Consider the following 10,000-nt stretch of genomic DNA (forward strand, 5'->3'; position numbering starts at 1 on the left):
TGGACGCAAAAGCGTTAGTACGCCTACATGAGGCCCTCAGATTTTATTTGAGGCTGTTTTCATGAAGACTGACATGGTAGAAACACTGAAGTCATCATATTCTCCCGAGACTTCTGGGATAGGAAGCATCAGTCGGCTGAAAGTGCATTTACATTTGATGCTCATCAATAAAGCAGCTGCAGAGCGCCAGCGTGATGAGCGCCATCGCTCCACTGCTGCAGATAAAAGATTCAGACCTGAACGCCGTGCGACGGGTTGAAGGAAACAGCTCGCTGGCGCCCACATTATAAAGGTCACTTCTGCTGTTCAGCGGCTGCTGCGGGGAGTACAGATCCATTCATTGATTGGAAACGTAAAGAAAAACCAAACTCATCGGTCAGTGTCTGAGTAATATGTCCCCGTTCTGTATCATTTTATCATTATTTCAATATTCTGCAACAGAAACGGCCCTCAGTGTTTAATGAATTGCATTTCTTTCTCTGCTAATGACGCCTGATTCAAGCGTGCGTTTTCATGTCTCGCTGCAACGATTCGCAGGTCAGAGTTGACTTTTGTTCAGCTTTGACTGAAAACAACCCCGGAAAGTAAGGATAAGAGCGCCAAATGTCTTGGTAAGGTATGAGAGGCCATCTGGGACATTATTCACAATTATCTCAAACACACAAGTGAAATCCTCTCATAAACACTTTGATGACTTTTTGTCGCCTTTATGTCGCCTTTTTGTCACATTTTGGTTGCATTTTTGTCGCCTTTTCGTCGCCTTTATGTCGCCTTTTGGTCACATTTTGTACGTATTTTTGACGCCTTTTGGTTACATTTTGGTCGTATTTTTGGCACCTTTTGGTCACATTTTTGTCGCATTTTGGTCGCCTTTTGGTCGCATTTCTGTTGCCTTTATGTCACCTTTTGGTTGCATTTTTGTTGCCTTTCGTTGCCTTTTGGTCGCCTTTTGATCGCCTTTTTGTGGCCTTTTGGTCACATTTTGGATGCATTTTTGTCGCCTTTTTGTCACATTTCTGTTGCCTTTATGTCACCTTTTGGTCACATTTTGGACGCATTTCTGTCGCCTTTTGGTCGCCTTTTTGTTGCATTTTGGTCACCTTTTGGTCGCATTTTCGTCGCCTTGTCGTCATTTTTCAAACAAACAGGACTTTCACCCAGGAGACCAGGTCAGTTGTTTTGGTGTCTAAACCTAACCAAACGGGGACCGTTTCACAACATTACCAACGTGTTTAAAACTGCAACCGTTACCTTCTCTGGTTCAGATATGAGGACGGAGAACTCTCAAGTGGGTGGGGTTAGAGGAGAGGAACAAACGACTGATATCCTCGGAGGGTTTGGAGGACTGGTTGGTTGAACGAGAGAAAATAACTTGATTTAAATCCTGTGTTTGTCATGCTGCTCTGACTATCCCTGTAGTCTTCATTTGGTTCCTTCTTCCTGCTTTGAGACAGAAAGTGAACCAGCTCACGCAGCCTTTTTATTCTCCCCGTGAACGTAAAGCAAATAAAGAGGCAGAAAGAGATGAGAAAAGTGACAAAGAGATAGAAAGACAATACAGAGAGAGAGAGAGAGAGAGAGAGAGAGAGAGAGAGAGAGAGAGAGAGAGAGGAGGGAGGCGAAAGAGAGAGAATGTAGAGGAGAGCAGGGAGGAACAGAATAGGAGGTATAAAAAGATTTATAGAAAGAGATAAAGAGAGAGAGAGAGGGAGAGGGAGGGAGAGAGAGAGAGACAGAGAGAGAGGAGGAGGAGGAGCTCAGCTGTTGTACCAGGGAGACAGTACAGTGTGCGGACATCGAGAGGAGAGAGCCGTTGCTACGGGGATTTTTACCTTTATCTGCTGCCGCGGCAACGGCCAACAGGACCTGAACGGGAGGTTGTCAGTTTTCGGGGCAGAGCCTGCGAGCAAGGCAGCCGGGGTCATGAAAACCAGGTAGGAGCGAAAGAAAAGCGGAGCGATGAGTGAGGTTTTCTAAAAGAGAAGACAAAGACAGAGAGAGAGAGAGAGAGTGTGACACAGAGAGAGAGAGAGAGAGAGAGACAGAGAGAGAGAGACAGAGAGAGAGAGACAGAGAGAGAGAGAGAGACAGAGAGAGAGAAAGAGAGAGAGACAGAGAGAGAAAGAGAAACAGAGAGAGAAAGAGAAAGAGAGACAGAAAGAGAGAGAGAGAGGTGTTACATGTCCTCTTTGAGGAAGTGAAAGGATTTAAAAGAAATGTGAAGGAAGAGAGAAAGAGAAGTGAGAGCGTTTGGTTCAGCAGTTTTTGGGATGTTTGTGTCTGTTTGACTCTGAGGAGGAGAACCGCTCCGTTACAGCTCGTCTGATACCAGCTGATCTCAGGTCTGCTGCTGTTATTTTAAATCTCACGTTCAGACTCAAACCAGCTCTACTTTCTGACTTCCTGTCTGTGTCTCTCACTTCCTCCCAGCCCGAGGTCAGATACATCGTCTCATTATTAATACTGTTCACATGATGGGTTTCACCTTTTATGTTTTGGTTTTTGTACACAGTCCAAAAAACTAAACATGGAGACGTTACACACACACACACACACACACACACACACACACACACACACACAGAAGCACACAGACACACACACACACACACACACACACACACACACACACACACACACACACACAGAAGCACACAGACACACACACACACACACACACACACACACACACACACACACACACACACACACAGACAGACAGACAGACAGACAGACAGACAGACAGAGACACACACACACACACACACACACACACACATTCCCACATTTAGTACAAAGTACCTGGTATGTATTCAACGTATTTATTGCTGTCAGTATTACGTGTCCCACGAGTTTTTTAAGGACAAAAAACATTGAAAACATGAAAAGCGACAAAAACGTTGGAAAAAATTCTAAAATACGTTGACATTTTTTTTTTAAACAGCAATGAGCAACGAGGTCTAAACAGAGATTAGTTCTTCTACTGGAGAGAGAAACACGGCCCTTTCTCTGCTAATGACGCCTGATTCAAGCGTGCGTTTTCATGTCTCGCTGCAACGATTCGCAGGTCAGAGTTGACTTTTGTTCAGCTTTGACTGAAAACAACCCCGGAAAGTAAGGATAAGAGCACCAAATGTCTTGGTAAGGTATGAGAGGCCATCTGGGACATTATTCACAATTATCGCAAACACACAAGTGAAATCCTCTCATAAACACTTTGTCGCCTTTTGGTCGCCTTTTGGTCACATTTTGTACGTATTTTTGTCGCCTTTATGACGCCTTTTTGTCACATTTTTGTCGCCTTTGTGTCGCCTTTTGGTCACATTTTTGTCGCCTTTTTGTCGCCTTTTTGTCGCCTTTTTGTCGCCTTTTTGTCACCTTTTTGTCGCCTTTTCGACGCCTTTATGTCGCATTTTGGTCGCCTTTTTTACGCCTTTTTAGCGCCTTTTGGTCGCATTTTGGTCACATTTTGTACGTATTTTTGTCGCCTTTTGGTCGCCTTTTGGTCACATTTTGTACGTATTTTTGTCGCCTTTTCGTCGCCTTTATGTCGCATTTTGATTGCATTTTGGTCGCCTTTTTTGACGCCTTTATGTCGCCTTTTGGTCGCATTTCTGTCACCTTTTTGTCGCCTTTTTGTCACCTTTTTGTCGCATTTTGGTCACATTTTGTACGCATTTTTGGCGCCTTTTGGTCACATTTTGTATGTATTTTTGTCGCCTTTTCGTCGCCTTTATGTCGCATTTTGGTCACATTTTGTACGCCTTTATGTCGCCTTTTGGTCACATTTTGTACGTATTTTTGTCGCCTTTTCGTCGCCTTTATGTCGCATTTTGGTCGCCTTTTTTACGCCTTTTTGCCGCATTTTGGTCACATTTTGTATGTATTTTTGTCGCCTTTTCGTCGCCTTTATGTCGCATTTTGGTCACATTTTGTACGCCTTTATGTCGCCTTTTGGTCACATTTTGTACGTATTTTTGTCGCCTTTTCGTCGCCTTTATGTCGCATTTTGGTCGCCTTTTTTACGCCTTTTTAGCGCCTTTTGGTCACATTTTGTACGTATTTTTGTCGCCTTTTCGTCGCCTTTATGTCGCATTTTGGTTGCATTTTGGTCGCCTTTTTTGACGCCTTTATGTCGCCTTTTGGTCGCATTTCTGTCACCTTTTTGTCGCATTTTGGTCACATTTTGTACGCATTTTTGGCGCCTTTTCGTCGCCTTTATGTCGCATTTTGGTCACATTTTGTACGCCTTTATGTCGCCTTTTGGTCACATTTTGTACGTATTTTTGTCGCCTTTTCGTCGCCTTTATGTCGCATTTTGGTCGCCTTTTTTACGCCTTTTTGCCGCATTTTGGTCACATTTTGTATGTATTTTTGTCGCCTTTTCGTCGCCTTTATGTCGCATTTTGGTCACATTTTGTATGTATTTTTGTCGCCTTTTCGTCGCCTTTATGTCGCCTTTTGGTCACATTTTGTACGTATTTTTGTCGCCTTTTCGTCGCCTTTATGTCGCATTTTGGTCGCCTTTTTTACGCCTTTTTGCCGCATTTTGGTCACATTTTGTATGTATTTTTGTCGCCTTTTCATCGCCTTTATGTCGCATTTTGGTCACATTTTGTACGCCTTTATGTCGCCTTTTGGTCACATTTTGTACGTATTTTTGTCGCCTTTTCGTCGCCTTTATGTCGCATTTTGGTCGCCTTTTTTACGCCTTTTTGCCGCATTATGGTCACATTTTGTATGTATTTTTGTCGCCTTTTCGTCGCCTTTATGTCGCATTTTGGTCACATTTTGTACGCCTTTATGTCGCCTTTTGGTCACATTTATGTCGCATTTTGGTCACATTTTGTACGCCTTTATGTTGCCTTTTGGTCGCCTTTTGGTCACATTTTGTACGTATTTTTGTCGCCTTTTCGTCGCCTTTATGTCGCATTTTGGTCACATTTTGGTCGCCTTTTTGACGCCTTTATGTCACATTTCTGTTGCCTTTTTGTCGCATTTTGGTTGCGTTTTGTATGTATTTTTGTCGCCTTTATGTCGCATTTTGGTCACATTTTGGTTGCCTTTTTGACGCCTTTTGGTCACATTTTGTACGCATGTTTGTCGCCTTTTTGTCGCCTTTATGTCGCATTTTGGTCGCCTTTTTTACGCCTTTTGGTCGCATTTTGGTCACATTTTTGTCGCCTTTTTGACGCCTTTTTGACGCCTTTTGGTCGCATTTCGAACACACTTAGAAACATTTGGTGCACTGAGATCACTTTGGGCTCAAAACTCAAACGCTCAAAAACCAAAACGTAGCAGTTGAGATGGAGCCATGGTGTGGAGATGGAGCTGTGGCGTGGAGATGGAGGCGTGGCGTGGAGATGGAGCCGTGGCATGGAGATGGAGCGTGGAGATGGAGCCGTGGCGTGACAGAGAGAGTCAGCGCTGATGCTGACTGAGAGTAAAACTCTGCTGACATTATTGATAGCAGTCAGGAAATATCATATTGATCAAAGAGACGAAATTAATCCTGGCAACAGGTATTGATCTCTGTGTCTCTGACGGACATGATATACTGTCCCAACCGCAGCTGGCTCTGTACTACGGATTCATCATCAGCTGATACCTCCGTTACCACAGCAACCACTACAGTTAAGGCTGTGGTATGTTGTGATCAGCGCTGGAAGAAGTATTCAGATCCGATCAGGTCAAAAGGGGTCTGGTGTGTGTGTGTGTGTCTGTGTGTTTGTGTGTGTGTGTGTGTCTGTGTGTGTGTGTGTGTGTGTGTGTGTCTGTGTGTGTGTGTGTGTCTCTGTGTGTATGTCTGTGTGTGTGTGTGTCTCTGTGTGTATGTATGTGTGTGTGTGTGTGTGTGTGTGTGTGTGTGTCTGTGTGCGCGCGTGTGTGTGTGTGTGTGTGTGTGTGTGTGTGTGTGTGACAACATTGTAGTGAATATTTTCAGTGCTTGTTAAGATACCAGCAGACAAACTAATCCAGTACAAATTACTGCATAAAAAGTCACCAAACTTCAACCTTCTCAAAAAAACTAAACTAAAGAACATATACACTTACCCAGATAACTTTCTACATACATACATACGCTTACCTACATATATACATACATACACTTACCTACATATATGCATACATACATACACGCCTACATATATATATATATATATATATATATATATATATATATATATATATATATATATATATACACACATACATACATACATACATACATACATACATACACTTACCTACATATATGCATACATGCATACACTTACCTACATATATACATACACACCTATATATAAACATACATACATACACTTACCTACATATACATACATACATACATACACACTTCCATACATACATACTCTTACCTACACATATATATACATACATACATACACTTACCTACACATACATACATACATACATACATACATACATACATACACACCTACATATATACATACATACACTTACCTACATATATGCATACATACATACACGCCTACATATATATATATATATATATATATATATATATATATATATATATATACATACATACATACATACATACATACATACATACATACATACATACACTTACCTACATATATGCATACATACACACACTTACCTACATATACATACATACATACATACACACTTCCATACATACATACTCTTACCTACACATATATATACATACATACATACACTTACCTACATATACATACATACATACATACATACATACATACACACCTACATATATACATACATACATACATACACTTACCTACATATATACATACACTTACCTACATATACATACATACATACATACACTTACCTACATATACATACATACATACATACATACATACATACCTACATATATACATACATACATACACTTACCTACATACATACACACATACATATACCCATAAGGGTCCATACTTATATACAGTACATTGCCACCATAAGGGTTGTTTGATATGAGCTACCCTTTTTTTTTTTTTTTCTAAAGATTATTTTTTTGGGCATTTCCGCCTTTAAATTGTCAGGACAGCTAGGTGAGAGAGGGAGAGAAGGGGGGGGAAGACATGCAGGAAATCATCACAGGTCGGATTCGAACCCTGGACCGCTACATGGAGGCATAAACCTCTCAGTATATGTGCGCCTGCTCTACCCACTGAGCCAACCCGGCCACGATGAGCGCTGAGCTACCCTCTGACCGTGTGTCCTCTCAGCTCTCTGCGTCTCTCTGCACGTATACCAAACACTGATGAATATGGAACAGCAGGTCTGAATTATCGCTGCATCTCTTTACATTCGACACTTTTCTTACGAAGCCACACGGCGCAGCCGGCGCCGTGGCTCATGAATATGAATGAGCGGTGGGTGTGATGTGATGGAGGAGCGAGGGCGCATCGGGATGACAGACGACAGGATTTATGATCCCCGGGGGAGTTCGGGGGCTGCTGTTTGCAGTTCAGGGGAGCATGACGGCTCATTTCAACACGCATAATGGAGTGTGGTAATAAGGGTGGACACAGCTGAGCTTTCCCTCCGTGTGTGTGTGTGTGTGTGTGTGTGTGTGTGTGTGTGTGTGTGTGTGTGTGTGTGTGTGTGTGTGTGGGTGGGTGGGCTTGTTTAACTATATTCGTGGGGTCCAAAAACCAGGAGTCCAGTATACTTGTGGGGTCCCGACAGCTTTGTGGGGCCAAAATGCTGGACCCCACAAGGTTAAAGGTCTGTTTGAGGGTTAAGACTTGGTTTTAGGATTAGGGTTAGAATTAGGTTATGGTTAGGGTGAGGGTAAGGGTTAAGGTTAGGCATTTAGTGGTGATGGTTAAGGTTAGGGTAAGGGGCTAGGGAATGCATTATGTCAATGACGGGTCCCCACAAAGATAGTGAAACAAACCCGTGTGTGTGTGTGTGTGTGTGTGTGTGTGTGTGTGTGTCTCTTTCTGTGTGTGTGTGTATATGTCTGTGTGTGTGTATGTGTGGGTTCAGATGGCAGAGAGAATCTAACACTCTGGGTTTTCAGACTTCTTTAGAGCCACTTGTGTGAAAAAAAAGATAAAGAAAAAGGCATAGGAATTTATTTTTAAAAAGCGTCAAACGTGTAAGAAACATTGAAAAACGTCACAAAAAAGTCGAAAAATAATGTTGAAAGTGTCAAAAAAGCAATTTTTTTGTTTAAAATTGACAAAAACATTGAAAGAAGCAACAATAAATGTCTTTAGGGCCCTTCTTTAACGATCTGAGCTCATGGCGTGAAGCGCCTGGTGCAGGTGTGTTTAGGGCGTGTCCAAATCCACTTTTACTAGTTTGACGGCAGTAAAAAAGGCTCCGTGTGCCGGGTGCATGGTTCTAAAGGGTTGTACTTAGTGTCTTCATTAATCAGAGGGGTGTTTTGGGCGTAACATGCAATCAACCAATCAGAGATCATCTCCCATTCCCTTTAAAAGCCAGCCGCGTTTGGACCTTGGAGCATTGCTGTTATGATGGAGGATTTGCACAGTAATATTTTTATTAGTAATCTTCTGCATGTGTGTGTGTTGCTGTGTGTCCCTGTGTGTGTATCAAGCATAGTGTGCGCGCTGTGCACGAGCCTAGGAGCATTTTACTAATGCTCTGTTAAAATAACAATGAAATGCTGCGTTATTGACTTTAGACCAGGTTTTTGTTGGTCAATGGTGCCATCACTTCCCGCTGCCTCAAGATAGCAATACTCCCAGAATGCACCTGAACACACCTCCCTGTAAGACCAGCACGCCCAGAATGCACCTGAACACACCTCCCTGTAAGACCAGCACGCCAATGGGCCCCAGATGGGAGCAGGTGCATTTGCTATTTAAACGACGTGGGTGCTGGATGGGAAACTGACAACTGCGTCGGTCTTAAACTTGCAAAGACACTGGCGTCAGGCTTTGCACTCCGCCGGGTGCAAGATAGGACCCTAAAACATGCGGTATACTCTTTGCTATTTCTACGGACTAGAAGAAGAAGTAAAAGGTAAACAATGGCAGATTTGGCAGCAGCATTGACGTCAATGTCAACAGTGGCTGAGATGATATCATATTTGAATACTTCAGAATGTCTGCACAACGATTGGATGAGCTACTTGGTGGGATCAAGCCTTTCATTCACCATGAAAGAGCTCATCTCAACCCAGTAAGTTTACAAGAGAGAGAGAGTCACTCTGAGAGTCCTGGCATCACGTTACCCTCGAGCTTGTCCATGCTTCCTGTTTCCGCTTTGTCGTGCGTCGCTGAAAAAAATCCTGGCGAGCCAGCCAGATCTACGTCATTTTGACGTCACATTGGCGCACGACAGTAAGAAGGCTCTGAGTCTGTAATCAAACTGAGAGGCAGATGTTTCTCCAGCTGACGTTTTTCAATTCACGATGAGAAACATTTTCAATGTTTGTGTCTCTGACCTGCTGCGAGTCAGACAGAATAATCCCGCAGGTTCGTCTGCTCGCAGGTCAGTTTTTAGAGCAGTTTCATAATGAGACTGTACGGTATGACGTAACCGATTTATGTCTTTATCCAGATTATTACTGACGGACTGAACACATGTTCCAGTCCAGATGTTACTTCATCATCTGATCCATAAAAACGGCTGCTGTGTTAGCTCAGACCCACCGCTGCTTTATTTCCACTCTTTCTAAATTTAACATGACTTTAATCTCAGTTATGTATCTGATAGTCCATAATATAACCCTGAGTTATAATTAGAGACAGATAGAGACAGTGATGTTTCCTGTTTCCTATACGGGACTCTCACACCACCTCAAGACACACCCTCAAGCAGTGGTGTAGTATACTGTACTCTATATAAATATATTGGCCTATATCGATGGACAAGGGCATGTCATAGTGGGGGGTCTGGGTGTCCTCCCCCAGGGTTATACACTTTTATGCACCAATGTACCACCGTTTAAGAAAAATGGATAATAGAAAGTATGTTGTTACGT

General features: G+C 42.7%; 1 protein-coding gene across 6 annotated transcripts in view; it reads left to right on the plus strand.

Annotated features, from left to right (window-relative positions):
- LOC116045476 (extracellular sulfatase Sulf-2-like) overlaps positions 1-10,000 on the plus strand; it is a 90,994-nt gene that overhangs the window by 41,106 nt on the left and 39,888 nt on the right. Inside the window, exon 1 of one of the 6 annotated variants that reach the window (XM_036008244.1) lies at positions 1,735-1,934. The exons of the other annotated variants lie outside the window; for them this stretch is intronic. The gene's annotated coding sequence lies outside the window, so the exon portion shown is untranslated. Of the gene's footprint in view, positions 1-1,734; positions 1,935-10,000 lie in introns of those variants that run through there. 6 annotated transcript variants of the gene reach the window in all.

Source organism: Sander lucioperca, chromosome 12, assembly GCF_008315115.2.
Source record: "Sander lucioperca isolate FBNREF2018 chromosome 12, SLUC_FBN_1.2, whole genome shotgun sequence".
Classification (NCBI taxonomy): domain Eukaryota; kingdom Metazoa; phylum Chordata; class Actinopteri; order Perciformes; family Percidae; genus Sander; species Sander lucioperca.